We start from the raw sequence: 16,791 nt of genomic DNA on the forward strand, positions 1-16,791 counted from the left end.
CTCCCACCTAACAGCTGCCAGGTGGCACTGTGTGGGCGGCTGCAGCCCCCTACCGGCAAAGGGACTGGTCTAAGACGCACACTGGACATGCTCAGTGAAACCAGTCTCTCAAAAAAAGAAACTGTTTCAAATTCGCCCGCCGATTTCATGTCAAGAAAGATTAAGTACTGTTGAAGGGACCCCTGGGTTGAAACAGAGCATCCTTCCCATTCGACACAATGTGTTCAACTTGCGCTACCTTCAAAATAGAAATCAACCACTTGTTAGCAATAGGCTAATTAGTTGCTAAACGGACACACGTGTTCACGTCCACGGTAGGGCCGAGGTCCTTTTGAGATTTCCAAGTCACGAAAGGACCCAGGTGAGAAAACAACCCGGCGTGTGCCGAACCTGCAATTTCCCTGCAAGAGATTTTCCACACAATTTCCTCAAATTCACCAAACTTAATTCGCAATATCAAGAAATTACTATTCCTGGCAAGTGCATGCTTCAGAGTCACCCGTCCTTTGGGTGCACACGGCCTGACAAAGAGCGTGATTGCATGTTTGGCGATACCTTGTTAGGAGCCCAGGCTCACCATGCGTGAGAGTCCGCTAGACATCCCACAACCGGCCGCATCTTGCCGTTTCTGTAGGCCCCCTGCCGCGGCGCACCCATATGTCGCCTGGTCCAAGCGCCCTTATCCCAGCGTCTTGCAAAGGACATGCAAAGAATTGCCGTAAAAAGACACACAACATTGATGGCGCGCCGCCGTTGTACCAGTCTCAGGCTTCAGTGCCTTGGTAATTGGTAGGGTTGGCTGAAGCAGGGAATCGCCGGGGGCTAACCGGGGGTGGATAAACACACATTCACAAGAGAATCACTCCCTGTCCCCATCAGTGCGCTTTACCAGGTCCCGTGGAACGTCACAGACTATACCTCCTTTTAGTGAAATTAAATGGGTTGGAAAAAAGAAAATCTACAAAATAAGATCCGAGTCGGTTATTTTCAATGAGGCCCGTACCTGGTTCAACCCTGCTGCATTGTCCGCTGATTGCTCCTCATAATGATACAAGATTGGACTAGGCTTTGTTTCCGCCTCTCTAGCCCCTCGCAATGACACCACTCCACGCATGCTTACCCCGGTGCACGAAAAAGAAAGCCATGGCAAGTCAAAGATAATTAAGGGACAACGGCGTTTCAACAACTAAGGTTCGGTGCAACTTGCCCGGAAACTCTAAACAATCGCCAGACCCAGTCAACCCTTAGCTTTTGAGATGTTATACAAAATTAAAGTACCCTTCATAGTCTTTTGGCTCCAACTCTTTAATTTTGGACTCTTGTTAACTGTGAGCCGATTTTAATTAACTTGTCAACAGAGGAAGCCTTTATAAAAGCGGTAGGAATTGGTCAATAGGGGTCTGCGCGATTGATAAAAACTGAAAATTGAAATGAAGACTTTAATGTTAGCCTTTTTCCTTTTTCGTATTTTTGTTTGATTTGAGTCGATTGACGATTTTCCGATGGCAGAAAATGGTCCAACGTGGATTACCCCCGAAAATGGATCTTAATTCTTTATACTACATTTGTAGATGACAGTTGCATTCATGTCTGAACAAGAGCACTTGTTACGTGACCTCAGATTAAACATAAAGACCGTACCGGATGACATACATACTTGAGGCAGAACCGGTTCAGCGAGGACACTCTGGCGTCTCCTAATCCAACAAATGTCCCTCCCTCAAATCTTTGCTGCCTCACAAATCCTTTCTATCTGTGCATTAAAAACAACACCAGTGAACCTATTGCCGCATAATTCGTGGCAAACGTGAGAAGGCTCCGCCCTGTCCAGGAAAAGGAATGTCTTGAATCATGTACAAACATGGTGTAATTCCAGTTAATTTAGTTCAAGCGGCTAGACCAACAAAATGGCCACATTGTCTCGCCCATGTCAGTGCATTATCGCCGTTGCTTGAATTGTCCTAAATTGAAATTATTTTCGGATGAATCTGCGGAATGAGGCAAAGTTTTTCATTCTGTCTAGCAAATTGTTCGAAATAGGTCTTAAAAGGGCAGTTTGTTGTGAAAATATTTGCTCAAGCCCCGCAGCCCCGAGCGCCTGCTTCGTCCATTTGGCTGGTGTTCCACTTCCGGTCCGTTTGGACCTCTGAATGGACAGAATCCCGCCTGGCCGATGGCGAAGTTTTCCTCTGCTTTCACCCGAAATATACCATTGTTATCTTGGTACATCCTAGCATCTTTCAAGATGGCCTGGTCCATTCCTTGCATGTGCTCTGCAAACATCGTTTTCTGAAGTCACAGGTGTTACGCCACTGCATAATCTTTCTCACCGCGGAGAATCATGAATGAGAAGGCAAGCAGCTACTGTAAACACTGGTTATGAGTATGAGCTTTTCACATTGGTTTCTCGCTAAGGCTTTTTTCGTTAGCCTTCATGCTGTAATGTGACGGAAATATACACGCTTGGACGTCTGTTCAGTCATGTCAGTCTACTTGCCTTTTAATTTAAAAGGATATTTTTCTCGCACTTTCACAACACCAGGATGGCCGAGTGGTTAAGGCGTTGGACTTAAGATCCAATGGACGAATGTCCGCGTGGGTTCGAACCCCACTTCTGGTATAGTTTTTTTAGTTTAATGAAAGACCGATTTTTTGGCAATGCATGGTGTTGGGAATCAAAAAGCAAAACCATGCTTTTTCACCCAACATCAGTAACACTAACGCAATCAGTTTTTTATTCAAACAAGCATTTTTGGTAGTCCAAATTGTTACAAATCAAAGATCCAGACGCAATTTTATAGAGAGGAAAAGCCAGGAGATTGCGACAACAAGTAAGCTTACACCAGAGATAATCAAAATTAAAAGGTTCTGCTTACATCGAGATCAGTTTCCAACCCTGTCTACCAGAAGTCATCAAATCCTCGCCCAAGTTGCCTTCATCGTAATAGCAAGCACTAAAATGCACACTGTGGCCAGAACCCTGGATGAGAGATTGGAACTGGCCGCGGAAATATTCGGGGCCAGCAGGCGCGGTCGAGATGGTTCAAAGCAACCATGGTTACTATGGTTACAAATGGCTTCTCAACAGTATTTTAAAGACCAGAGAGTCGGAATCCGAAAACGTTGAGAAATAAAAGATAGTAAATGGATTTTTAAGTGTTTCGATCTGGAAATGTTCTCGGGTTCTGGTCGGTGTGCCCGCTGTTCTTCCGCTCAGGATTAGCGCTGGCGAGAGGTGTGGCCCCCAGCTACCGTGGAAAACGTCATTAACCTACGACCCCACTCAACGATCAATCAAAACTGTACACTGCCATTGTTTAAAGCAATATAAACTTCAATTGATAGATTTTAAATCTCTTTATTGTCCGGTGCACGAAGTTAACCCTAGATATGAAGTGAGTGATAACGATAATCTAATGACCGAAAAAAACACTTTCAGTACATAGAATGGCACACTATAGTTGGTTTATTCATCATAGTCATCACCACCATCATCATCATCATAAACAGCAACAACATTACTATGAGGTCCTGTTTGCCACGTCTTTCTCGCGTAAGGGGTTAACTTGGCACATCTGACCTCCGCGCCAGGACAATGGCAAAAGGCTGTCGCAAACGCTTTTTAAGACTTGCCACAAAGCGGATACGGTTGTAACGAAAAAATCTGTTTGTCACAAAAAATGGCATATTGGTATATAGAGCTCCACATGGGAATTCGTTGATGGCGAAAGCGTTCTGTGTTATCCGATAAGCCTGTAACCCCATTACATGAAAGCCGGCGGAATGATACTATACGAACGCCTGGACCCTTTTTACCCCCCAGCGTAACCTTACACCAACAGGAATGAAATCAAAACGGTTTCGCAACAATACAGCAGAGGTACTCATTGTGATTCGGTGGCTAAAAGGTCTGCTGCACTTTGATTCTGGTCAGAGTTGCCCTGGCTTTGAAGCAGTAGGTTTTTCCTGATCCCTGTGCGGGACTCCATTTACTGTGTCATCCGAGTCATTAAAAGAAAACAGACATCAAAGGTTGTTAATTGTAGACAGACGACCACTGTTCTAACCCGGCGTCGCGGCCTGATGCGGAGCTGCTCTAATCCCCCTCTCTCTGGGACTTGGTTCCGTTTACTATCGTGATCAGTGCAGAACCTGTCTTTCAAGAATCGGGCTGGGCGGAATTGGTTGCACTGTGTTTACATTTTAACAAAGTACGAACGAAAGTTCTTGGCAGGGAGGGTTGAAATCGGTTTACCTTTTAAGAGACTACCGTAACGGTAAAACAATTGTGCCATTACCCGAAGCACAATTAATTGTTTTCCGGTGTTTCGCAGAAAACATTAGAGGAAAGGAAGACGATCTGGTATTTTATCGAGCCACCCAAATGGCTGCAGGCTGAGGGATGCAGTCGCAACATACATGACTGCCTACTCGAGTAGAAAACGATGTAAAAAGTCATCCTAGTGAATAATTGGAGTTAATGGGCTAATTACTCCACCACTGTCACCAGTCAATCGAGTACTGCCATGTCTTCATCAATCTCCTCTCCATCAGTGTGGCTACGTTTATTGCAATATTGCTCCACCGATGATTTAATTAATGGATGACAAGTTGAGGAGAGAGTGGTTTCCATCAACGCACTCAACCGGAGAGAAGCGCAGTTGTGTCCGCCATTTCCGACATGCTTCCTTTCCTTTTGATCTGGGTGTTTGGCCGGATCTCGCGTGATCATGGCTCGCGCTGTCGTCTGCGCAACTAACGTCGTCTGCTGCTGCATCCCCGGCTTCGTCTCTGCCCTATTGTTTCATTCAAGGCTCACCCAGGGATAATTTTAACGTCCCTTGTAGATCTTTGTAATCCCTAACCAGTGGCGAGCGTCTGGCCTTTGTTTTAGGCGAGAAATTGTTCCAAACAGACACAGGCGACTGTCACAGGCGCCAGATTCGTCACGCGTGTTCCTGCTGCAGCGCCCATATGCAGGGCGAAACCGATCCCGCGAACCTGGATAATTTCATCACACCAGCCTGTGCAAGATTCCCCTGGTGACGACATTGGTGTAAAAGTGACGCGTGTCAAAGGTCACCTGGAGGGGGCGATCTTTTTGTACTGCGACACTGGCTCATCCTATTACATAGACTCTGAAGAAGGTTAATCACTTCAAATTAAACTGGTTGCGATTCAAGGTTGTTGCCAGGGTTGTCGGAAAATTTATAAGAATTGTCTAGTAGCTTCTTTATTTTGTGTTATCCCAACCAGCAATTTTATATAACATTCAATAATTGCAGAAGGCCTACAAGTCACGCACTCTGGTCCGACTGAAAACTTGAAAATGAGCGACGCCTTTTAGCCATTCCATTGGGGATGCGATCTCAGGAACCGGAAAGGCAGTATACAACTTCCGGTTCGGGAAAATTTATCTCCATCGAGTGGAGGGGAAAATACTAAAAATAAAAGTCAAGCGATGATGTGTACGGATGTTCCCGAAGTGTTTGGGGATCCGTATGCAGCAGACGATCGTGAAAAATAGGCGAACAATGTCACACCGTTCTACAGGAAAACACCGCTGACCAAGATGGATGACTGGCGGCCATTTGCATAATTCACTGAAAACATACAAGGTTTGTCAATTCGTCGCAGATGATGAAAATGCAAAGGGCGCAGCGGAACGTGATCGTCGATTTTTCGAACTCACCTCAACTGGCAAACGGCAATTAATGAGTAACCCAGGTTTATGGCAACATTAATTATACCCACTTACGGGACGGATAACGACATGTTGTGCAATGACATACCGGAAGTGCAGGCATGTACGCGCGTATGATATTGTCACGATCGACTGCTCGGGCGAACATGCCCGTTCTATCGGACCGGAGAAAACTCCGTCGGAGGGAAATTGACTCAAGTGTTCGAGGGCAGGTCATGCGATCTTGGAATTCGGATAGAGCGCTTTGGGACCATTTAGCCGGACTCATTACGATGTTTTGATTGTGAAATTATTCCATTTCACGAACACGAGATGGAAAATGCTTGCTTTTTGTCACCGAGTGCATATTGTCCGACCCGTAGATGCTGATGTAAACACAAAACCATGGGGTCAATGGCCGACTGACATTGACAGCGGTGACGTCGTCCGCTGCAATGAACGTCTGCTGGAAGTTGTCCATCTCTCTGCTTGTGCATCGACAAAGGCTTTGGGCCTGTGGTCTAAACACAATCGGTGTCCCTCCCAAAAAGCTGTCCTAGCATGAATGCCTTCGGTGACGGATCTTTCGTTAGAGAACTACACGAGAGATAAAGACTCGAGTCTGCCAAATCCGGTCATTTACATCGTTTCTTCGGCAGTTGTAAAATGTCCTTGAGTTACGTTGCAGCCACTGTTACGTAGTAACGTGGGTAATATCCGAACAAAACTTGGATATACCCCAGGGTTGTTACTTGATAATACAAAATCCATACTAGTGTTCACTTTGTGGTAGCAAATACTACAAACGCACAGGTGAATGAGATAACTGTTGGTGAACATTTTTTCAATAATCTGAGTGGGAAAACATGTTTCTTTCTTCGATTTTCAATATATACCGTGACCCAACCTCCTGGGTCATTTGGAAAGAAGTTTATGGCATTGATTATCCGCGAAACGATACTGAAAACACATCCTGTTACAGGGCCTTCGTATCACACTTGGTATTAGAAGCTTTTAGGGCAACGCAGAGCCATGGAAGTGGCAGAGAAAGATGCCAAGAATGCCTTGCGGCTACGGAGGCAATACCGCTGGAAGTTCAGTATGGCATAGCGGCGTCACCGCTCTAGAACGGGTTCATCGGCCATGCCGGCTACTGGTAATGAAATCAAAGTCCCACGGACAGTATTTATGTCGCATCGCGACGGGATCGCGCCCAAATTTCGTCCTAACGGTTCCCCGTTCCATATGTGCTAAAGTGCGAAACTATCATTCTCATATATTAACATGATGGATTCGCGCATCGAACATTGAATCTCGAATCTTGTCACGAGATAAAATCTTGTAGATTTTGGTAATTTCCTGCCCGGAAGAATTAGCAATCAAAATGGAGTCATGGTTTTCCTGCAAACGCTAGATTCGCAGGCTAATCCATATGGATAACTTTCCGGGTCCGGCACATTCGATCGATTGGAAGTGTCGTATTGTTTACATTGAGCACAGCAGACGACCTTTGATGGATTCGTCGCTAATTTCCAAGATGGCCGCCCGAGAACGGATGCCATGTATTTCGCAAATTGAATTAACTTCCGGTTTTGACGTCATAGATTGTGATAGCGTTTATTTTGTCCGTTATGAGTGAAAAGCTAATTTGAAATGTATCGTCAACATCATTCAAATTGATGATTCAGTTTGCCAGAAGAGAACTTTTTGCGGAATGCCCGAAAAATCTATAAGTGTACTAACAAATTCGCACAGTCAAATTTTACAGCTGTTTGCCCAAAACTTCAACATGTAACTCGACAGAGATCCGTTTTTTGGCGGCCGGTATCACCCCTTGATATCACCCCGTGGTCTGTCTGCTTAGAAGTTTCGGGGGAAGGGCCAATACCAATTGGACCTCTGGCAAAATACGATAAAGTTTGGGGTGGCATTGCCTGCTTCATCCCCACTGATGCGCCCCGCCCCCTTGCTACAGCACATGCAGCGGTACATGTACATGTGCATGTACATGTAATGTTTCCGGGATCACATTTCGCATTGCCTTAACGACGGGAGGTCATCGGTGGTGGGCTACCACAAGAATTTCGGCGGGGTTTACCAAACAGGATCAACATTTTTAAAGTCATAAATCTCACTAATCACACCCGGATTAATTCCATAAACTTGTCAACCCGGAGGATTTACTGCCCACGACACTTTTCGGCCGGTTAAAAACAAGGAACCTTAAAAACAACCACAATCAACGTATTTTCTTTTAAGGCGAGTCAGCAATGCAATCATGTACGCACATGCAGGCTCAGCAGATGGAATTATAATTATAACAAACAAATTACTAAATAAAACAAACTATCGTGATCAAAAATCCGTTTCTACTCCATTTACCATTCATTTAAGCATTCTGAATTACATTAAAAAGGAGAAAAACGCAGACATATAGTATAACGACAAATTTTGATTTCTTGGATTCGTTATCAAAAAAATACGTACAGGCAATAGGCTCAGTGCCTTGGCGTAGGCAAGGGAGTCGGCGGAGGGACAATCCCCCACCCCCTTGTAAATATTCTTTCAATTTGACGGTGGAAAAGGACCCTCCCTTGGCAAAACTATCTCCGCTCGAAGAATCCTTGCTTACATATGCCTATGGCTGAGCATTCTGAGTCTCATTGTTCTATACCTCCTATGATGTTTTGAATTGATGAGATGTTAAAACCTTCAATTGGTGGTCAGGGTGATGGCTCCTTACATCTATACTTTTATTCTGAAACAATAGAAGAACAAGACTCGTTCTTTGAAAGCAGCTTCAGAGCTATTTTCAGGAATACCTGTCGCAGGAATACCTGTCGGTGTCGCTAACCTGTGACCCAACAACCTGACCCTAGGAACATCATAATGAGCTGCTAATCACCCCCACAAGGGAGGACACCCCAGGGACCATGAGGGACTTAAAAAGGGATAAGAAACTTGTCATCACTGTTTATTCAAAATAATAGGAAAATTGTCAATAGATAAAGGGACAAAAAGGAAAGTGGTCTTGGCGTTGATCTTACCAATTAGGTTGAAGTCGTCACGAACCTGGACAGCGTTCAGGAATTTCCAGGGTCGTTCAGTGCGTAATAGCGGGGCCCTTTTTTCGGGTTAGGGCCGTTCTTTCCGCGCGAGAAAACACGACAGGAGTTGTTAGCAAGAGACTACAGCATCTTTGACAATAGAATGCTCGAATCAAGAGGGTCATCGAGTGTTTTGCAATCATTAGAAGAATACGACATTATCATACATTATATTTCACTGGTGATTTTTTTCAGGAACCGTATCTGAATTCAGTGCATTCAGCTGCAGGCAAAGAAAGTGAGCACGGGTTTGAATGATAATCTTACGCCCGTCTTGCGCTTCATTGTCATTTTTTTTAAAATTTGCATCGTGTTCAGAAGAAGAACCAGTCAAGAAACCGTAATAGGTTTGAAAGGAAAGGGCCACTGAGTATTTCAAGCCACGAAGTGTAATACAGTTGTACTCAGTGTACAATGCCCTAAATCAACCACATTTTAGACGCGCCACTGCGAGACGAAATCAGTAAAATCCATGATCAAGATTTTACCTTTTAACGAACATTATCACGATGAAAATGATCCAGGAATGCGTTTATTTTGACTGGACCTGTAGCTGTACTTAACTTCTTGGTTTGGCCCTCCTTCTGGGACCATCTTGGACCCTTTTTAATAATAAATATAGATATAAGAGATTCATAGAGATCACCTTAGGAGTCTCTTCAAGGGGTTTTCCTACCCTGATGCGCTTATTTTTTAAATCTCTTTGTCATCGGGGATAATCTCCCTCAACAGCTCCGAGCTTTACCTCTCGTAATCCAGTGCGATATGCCACAGGTCTTGGCCTGACGACAATGTGAAGCGTGCCCCCAGCTCGGTGAGAAATCAGAAGATTTTTGTTTTAAAAATCGGGTCTTTTTTGAAGAAACGAAAACAAACTTCGCCTTATATCGTCAATGAGATTGAAACCAGACCAGCGGGAAAACGAAATAGAGAACGCCAAACGACAGGCTCTGGCGATGCAAACGCCCCCTGCCGGTATCGTCTGCTCTAATCCCCCAAAAAGCAACATCGCAACAAACAAGACAAACTCAATGACCGAAATGTCCCCTCATTAGTGCAGTTATTGTACTTCGCGACCCTTTTTAAGCCCTTCTCTGTAACATCATTATATCTAAAGCTAACCGCCATCGAAATCCCATCAAAAGATATTGTACTAACAATTGGCTTTAATTGGACAAAACATTTCAGAAATCATTTAATTGGGCACGTCAAGTACTAAAATGTACTTGAAGAAACACGAGAGTAACCATGGTTCCATTTTGCTTTGTTCTAACCTCGTCTCCATAAGCACCAAACCCTCTATTGTACAGAGAGTGTACAGAGTATTTTATAAGTCGTTCAAGAAGGCGAGTTTGATCAAAACATTGCGTCACGTGTCACGTGATTATGGCTAAACCCGTGAGAATTGGTTTTGTCGCCAAAAGAATGAGGCGGTGTTTTTTAAGGAGCGTAACAATATATATAAAGATTATTTATTAAATCCGCAAGATTTATAGTTAATACTACCCTAACTTTTGAGTTTAGCAAACTTACTAATCTGATAATCTGGATTTGCCCCAGACAGGCAGAGAAAGGGCCAATGCGGATTTAATAGCAAGTTCCAAAAAGGGGCAGGGCGGGTTCAAGCAAGAACAAATTTTGTTTTTCAAGCGTTTAGAAGTACTTTATCGTACGACTTCACTGACCTCAAAAAATTTCAAGAGATTTTTCAATCATTTCAATCAAAGTATACAGTATCAAAGTGAAAAGAAGCACCTTTGAGTGGTACTGATCTCAGAGAAAAAACACTTCATGGTACATTACGTCAGAACCAAAAAATATCAGTCTTTCGCAGTATATCATGTTTCAACTGATGAATATCCGTTCTCATACTTGAGAAATCTCCAAGTCTCTCTCTGCTTCACTCTCACTAAAGGGATATTGATGTTTCATAACATCAACCTATACAAGTTGGCTGCTCTCCTGGTATGCCTGGCAAATTTCGGATGTCATCGCCTTTTATCGGCGTGAATCATCAGTCCCCAAACCCTGATGTCACATCGCTTATCTTCCCCATACCCTCCTTTCCTATGAAGCTTTCTCTTATTCCTGAAAAAGGCATGAGGCAGCGCAACAGGCCATTCCTTCATGACATTGACACCGTCATGTTGACGCGCAATCCGGATACGCGACTTCTGACGCCCTAAACCGAATAACAAATTAATTTAACGTGATCATCTCTGAGCCGTACACAATCTGAACTGCTGAAGAATGCCATCACAATCCTCAACAATATACCGGAATCGAAAATCTCCTGTAAGCGTGCCGCAAATCTGATTTTTCAAATAAAAATGAATTTGCTCACGCCACGTGTCTGTAATCCCAAATAATGCCATTTTAGGGAAAATATTGGTGGAGACGCTGAGAGACGGTCATAAGCATCTTGTAAGCCTCAGATCATCCGATATTATACCGATTAAGTTAAACTCTGCATCATCCAATTGCAATACAATTAAGTTAACAATCACCATCAACCTCCTATTCTTTCCGCAAACCCTTTAAAACCTCAGACAGAATGCACCTCTCCTAATTTGGTACGGCCTGATTAGGATATATTTTGAGATTTTCATTCAAACGCCAATAGGTTAATTGGCTCTTGTTAGTTTATCTTCCATGATCCCCAATACTGTGGAGATCACGTTTTTATAAGGCGTTAAAGTGCTCATCTGGATTTATCGTTCAGACTTCGACAGAATATTAACTAAAATCGGCTCTATCATTATTCCTGTGGTTAGATTTCAGCTTATTTTTTAACCTTATTTCATTTTATTAAACGAAAAAAGGTATCTTGACTTTGAAGACGTTAAATAGATCATCTGGACTTATCGTTTGGACTTCTACAGAATATTAACTAAAATCAGCTCAAATTCATCAGATGACGTCATTGGACTACGTGATTTGGTCAGAACATGAAAGGTCAGAACAGCATATGAAAACTCAAAGTAAATAAGACAAAACCAATGTATCAAAGCAGTACAGTGTTTGTGGCAGCATTTTGCAGTGTTCTCCCTTCCCAGTGTTTGGTATCACTGCACAAATACAACAGTGTACATGTGTAGGTCTCGAATCCGTCCAAAGTTTAATTGAATCCATTTATTCAACAAATTAAAACATTTTCTTACAAATTTAAAAGGATTCCAGTAAAATCCGAATGACTTGAAATAATGTTGAACGAATGTAGATTTAGTAGCCGATTTAGTAGCATTCTCGATTACTAAACCCTAGAAGAAATCGGATTTGAGGTGATAATCGCCATGATTTTAAACATTTGTACATTGCATTAGAAGTGGCTTACACATTACACAGTCAAGTACAACTTCACGCGATTTTCAGTGTTGAAACTAATGATTTCTAGCAAATAACTTAAGAAGATTTCGTCTTGAACAAACATCATAATGTAAACCTTTATAATGTTATCGTATGATTCGAATTGTGATTTACTGTGTGCTTGTGCATCGTTGTATATCATTTCTCATCCACGTACCTCAGGCTGAGGTATAGACATCCTGACAATATCAGGGCATTTCACTCGATGCATACATACTCCCTCAATGCGTACGGAGAAGTCGTGTTGTAGGCCAGTTTGCAAGATGATGAGATATAGAAGGTAATGGTATTTGTAATAGAACCATACGAGTATGCATATTCCGTCACCATATACGACATTGACGGACACCTTTTCCGGCGATATTTTTGAGTGCTACCCCGGTCTTCCATCCCCTTCGAGTATTTTCAATAATATTTTTCCGTTTGATAAAGGAACCATTTTTCTTGTATAACGCGTATATTTCATTCTCCATCTTTTATTGTGTAATAATTAATTGTTATCATAGTGTGTACATTTTCATTGCTTGGTGACGCGGCTGTTAACAAATTTAGCGGCAAACAATCCCGGAGTGTGTGAGAAAGAAATAGAACTTTATCACCAATTATGACCCATTATAAAACACAAAAGAAAATGTTTGCAAATAAGAGTTGTGGTTTTACCAATCGTCTTCCCATGTCAGAGCTCGCCTAATGGACTGTAAAAACCCAGTTCATAATCGAGCAACAGCGTGACGATTTAACAACGGATTAAAAAACGCTTTCTTAAAAATATTGTTGGTATGGATTAAGGGTGAATAAGGGCACAATTAGAGTATCATGGTCCTTTCTAGAAAAAGTGTCTGACTCCTTCCTGAGTCGAGGCTTTAGAGATTTAGTATTGTTCTGTTGGGTTTAGCAGCAGGGTACCGTTACTAAGTCAGCGGGGACTGCAGCCGTTTACTTCACCAGTGTTGCCGGGGAGCGCCCTCAGGAGCGCCGCCGGTTAGGGCCTAGCCTGTAGCCCAGCTTAGGCACTCCAAGTCAATGTCAATTTGGATCGGATATCCTAAATAAATCAAACAAATTAATTGAATCAGTAGTAATAAGCCCGATTCATATTATTAGTTATTGTGTGAAATCTGCTTAGACGGGTCTGAGTGTGTTTGGATGATAGATTGGAAGTGACCAAGGGTAACAACGGGAGTTGGGATGTGTTGCTTCAACTTAGCCAGTGATAGACCAGTGGCATTTTCCACATCGGCTCGTAACTGTGTAGTGCCTTGCAATGAATGGAACCTTGGCTATGGTACCACAAGAACACATTTTGTGAGCGAGTGCTCACAAAATGCAGTAAATGCCACAGCGAGAGATATCGCGATCGTGGGTATCATTTTGATACCCCCATAACCGACAAATACGCCTAGGGAAACGGATCCAGTTTCCTTTGATTCTCTTGAAGAAATGACGTACTTTCGAAAAAGATGTACTAAAACAGACGATATAGCTGCAATCTTGCTGAAAAGAAGCTTGTAACGTTCAACTTCCGGTTCGTGCATGTACGACGGACAATACTTTTACCATTTTTGCTGCGATATTTCCTACGAAATTTACGAATAATATGCTTTTGCAGAGCTTAAAGCTTTGAGAGATAAATGTTATTTGATTTATCAAAATCCATTCTTCTGTCGAATTTACCAAATCGTTTATTTTGTCAGCATGTCAGTGGATTTGATAGGAAATCCTTAGTTGACTTTGGATCAGTTAAGCAATACATTTAGACTGATATACGATTATAAACAGGTTGCAAATATGGTTACTGCTCAAATCTTGAGATAATCAAACATTTTGGAATTACTCTATACTCTTGTTGGTAAATTATTGCAAGTGATTATTTGTATCATTTCACAGAAGGGTTTAAATCGCGGGTTTCCTAAAGTAGATTTGGAGCACACGTTTGTCAAGTGTGGTGTTGACGTCTTTGGGACTCCCAACATTCGTCCTGGGAAGGTTTCTCATGGGATTATGACGTGAAAGGACGGGATAACCTCGTCAACTTCAACTCAGTGCGTAATTATAGGGTCTTAACGGTTTACTAGACTAAGTCCGATTGTTTGAAATCTTGGAGAAAACCGCCTAATCTCTCAACAACAAATATTGAAGAAATGTCCCTTTTTGAATCCATTGTCAAACGGGTTTGTTTTGAAGGGTCGGTCAATGGAAAGGCATTAGCAATAAATGGAAGTTACAGAACGGGTGCCTCTAACCTTAAAGACTTATATTTTCAACATGTCCTGGGGTGGAAAATTAACAGTCATGATTACGGCAGTTCTAGTAGCCTAAACGTTTAGTTGTTACGCTTCTACGCGCTTCAGATCCTCGAAACAGGTTCAACCGGTGCGCGGATTAACTGGGCAAAATATTGTCCCTTTTTGAGACCAATTTACCGTTATTGGTTCAAAGAATTAAAGACCAGTATTTCAGTCTTGTCGATAGCCGAGACAGACCTGATGCCAGGGCGATAAACCCACTGAATCTGACGTTGGTATCTTTGTGCTTCGATGAGTGGCAATTAGGCTGATTGTGTACAATGTTTACTGTTGTGAAAATCAAGTTGTCAGGGGTTTTGCTCAAATGAACAATATTGATATAACCGTCAGTTCATCGATGAACGATCCTTCTGATTCCCAGGGTCTGCACGGCCTCATACTTCGCCAGAGCGTGCCAATGAGAAGGGGGGGGGGATCATGAACTAATACTTCTTATATATGGTTGATGGTTTGCTTCTGGTTGCGAGCATAATGGTAACATGGCGAGACTAAGCGCCTGGTAATGAAATTTGCCCAAAATCGTTCCTGTGCATTGCCATTGGGCATGTTTGAGCGTGAGCTGCGGGTGTCAGGGGCTCAGATAGTCTTTTAGTCGGGGGGGGGGGGGGGCAAATCGCAAAGGGCAGAATCTTGAGGGTCAAAATGCTGCGGAAAATGCCTCATCTCTCGTCATGATGATCCGTCGCTTCATCTCGTCTGCTACGCGAGGCATCTCCAACTCGCCACCAATCTGCAAGAATTCGCGCCCAATCTCCCCACGTCTTAATTAAAAACACTACACCTGTCGACGACAGTATTAGCCCAACAAAGGTGCAATAACCCGCCGTACCAACACCTTACTAATCTTGCCAATCAAGCTCTTTGATTGTGCATCACAAATGTAGAGGATTACTTGCCTCGCCAGCGTTTTGTTGCCGCCAAGCAGAAAGTAGAAAGCCAGGGTTGCTCGCTGCCGAAGCCATGCGTTTTAGACCAACAAATGTTGCAATCATGTTTCTTTCCACTTACGTGAGAAAGAGAGGGAGCCAGTTAATATAGAGGTGGACATTGAAAAAATTGTAGCAGAAGGGTTCTGGTCAATGTAAACGCAAGTCTTCCCCCCAGATCCCCTGCAGTATAAAATTAATACAACAGGTGACAGCACAGACGTTTAGCCAACTCATCAAAGAAAGTGCATGCCCGAGAGATGTCATTTTTTATATTGGTAAATGCTGAAAGAACCACCCTCACTGATTTTTTAGAAGGGCAGTGGACATAAACCAAAAACTCTTGGCCTGATGATCCGCGTTCAATGTTACTGCGTCATCGCCGCACCATTTGTGGCATTAGCAGACGATCAAGTTGAAAAGTTGGCAAAGAAGCGTCAGCAATTAGGCGTCGAAAACAAAGAAGGGATGAAGCTAAGGGGTAGGGAAGGATTACAGCAGACATCTCGTGTTGGTGACTTCAGAATGTCAATGCGGTACCAGCCGAGACTTCTGCGGAGCTCTTAATGACATCTCCCGTAAAAATTCTTGCCATTTTGAAATCAAGATCCACTTAGGAAAAAGGATTTTTCATTTCGATATCAATTAATGGGTTTTTATGAGAATTCCTCATCTCTTGCGAGATTTGTATCATCCGGATATCACCTGCTTAAATAAATGGCTCGTTCTTCTCTAAACTGCTTAGGACTTCCAAGGGTGTGGATTTGAAATGTCTCCAGAGAAGTTGGGGGATCATTCACTCCTTCGGCGTTTCGCTTAATTTACTGGGAATTATTACGAAGCGGAATTGACTGAGCTGATGGAAGTCTTAATGGTACCAAAGGATAATGTCTGTATTGACAATTAATGATCATGATCATTCTATTCAAGTTATTATGACTTATCTGGTGGGGATACTGGGTGTAGTTAACTATTGTGGGGATTCAGCACTAGTTGACAGTGCCTTGCTGACTCTGTTCGAATCCCCCCACTGTTAACTCTCAGGTGCTTTACATGCCAACACAACGGTCAGGTCTCGTAGCTTAAAAACTGTCCACCTGGCGCTGTTCAAACATCAGCACCTCTCCTGAGGTCCCAGGTCTGATTCCTGGATGATCAAGGTATACTCACTCTTTGAGAGAGGGGGCGACTCTCTTTTACAGTGAAGGTTTCCTCGACATACTTATTAAACCATGACCGTCGGTCACCATCATCGTCTCCAAGAAACCCATAGATTTCAAGGTCAACCTGTCGAAGGTCAAGGTCATAGTAACCCTAGTCACCTTTGCTTGTCCGGGCAAACTCAAGTCCTACAAGCAACATGTGACATCAAGAAAGACACAGCCAAACAAATATAAGTTGCA

General features: G+C 43.0%; 1 non-coding gene across 1 annotated transcript; it reads left to right on the top strand.

Annotated features, from left to right (window-relative positions):
* Positions 1–2,537: 2,537 nt before the first annotated feature.
* On the top strand, positions 2,538–2,620 carry Trnal-uaa (transfer RNA leucine (anticodon UAA)). The gene has a single exon. It is a non-coding gene; the product is annotated as a tRNA-Leu (tRNA).
* The last annotated feature ends 14,171 nt before the right edge of the window (positions 2,621–16,791 follow it).

This window comes from Lineus longissimus, chromosome 3 (genome assembly GCF_910592395.1).
Source record: "Lineus longissimus chromosome 3, tnLinLong1.2, whole genome shotgun sequence".
Taxonomy (NCBI): Eukaryota; Metazoa; Nemertea; class Pilidiophora; order Heteronemertea; family Lineidae; genus Lineus; species Lineus longissimus.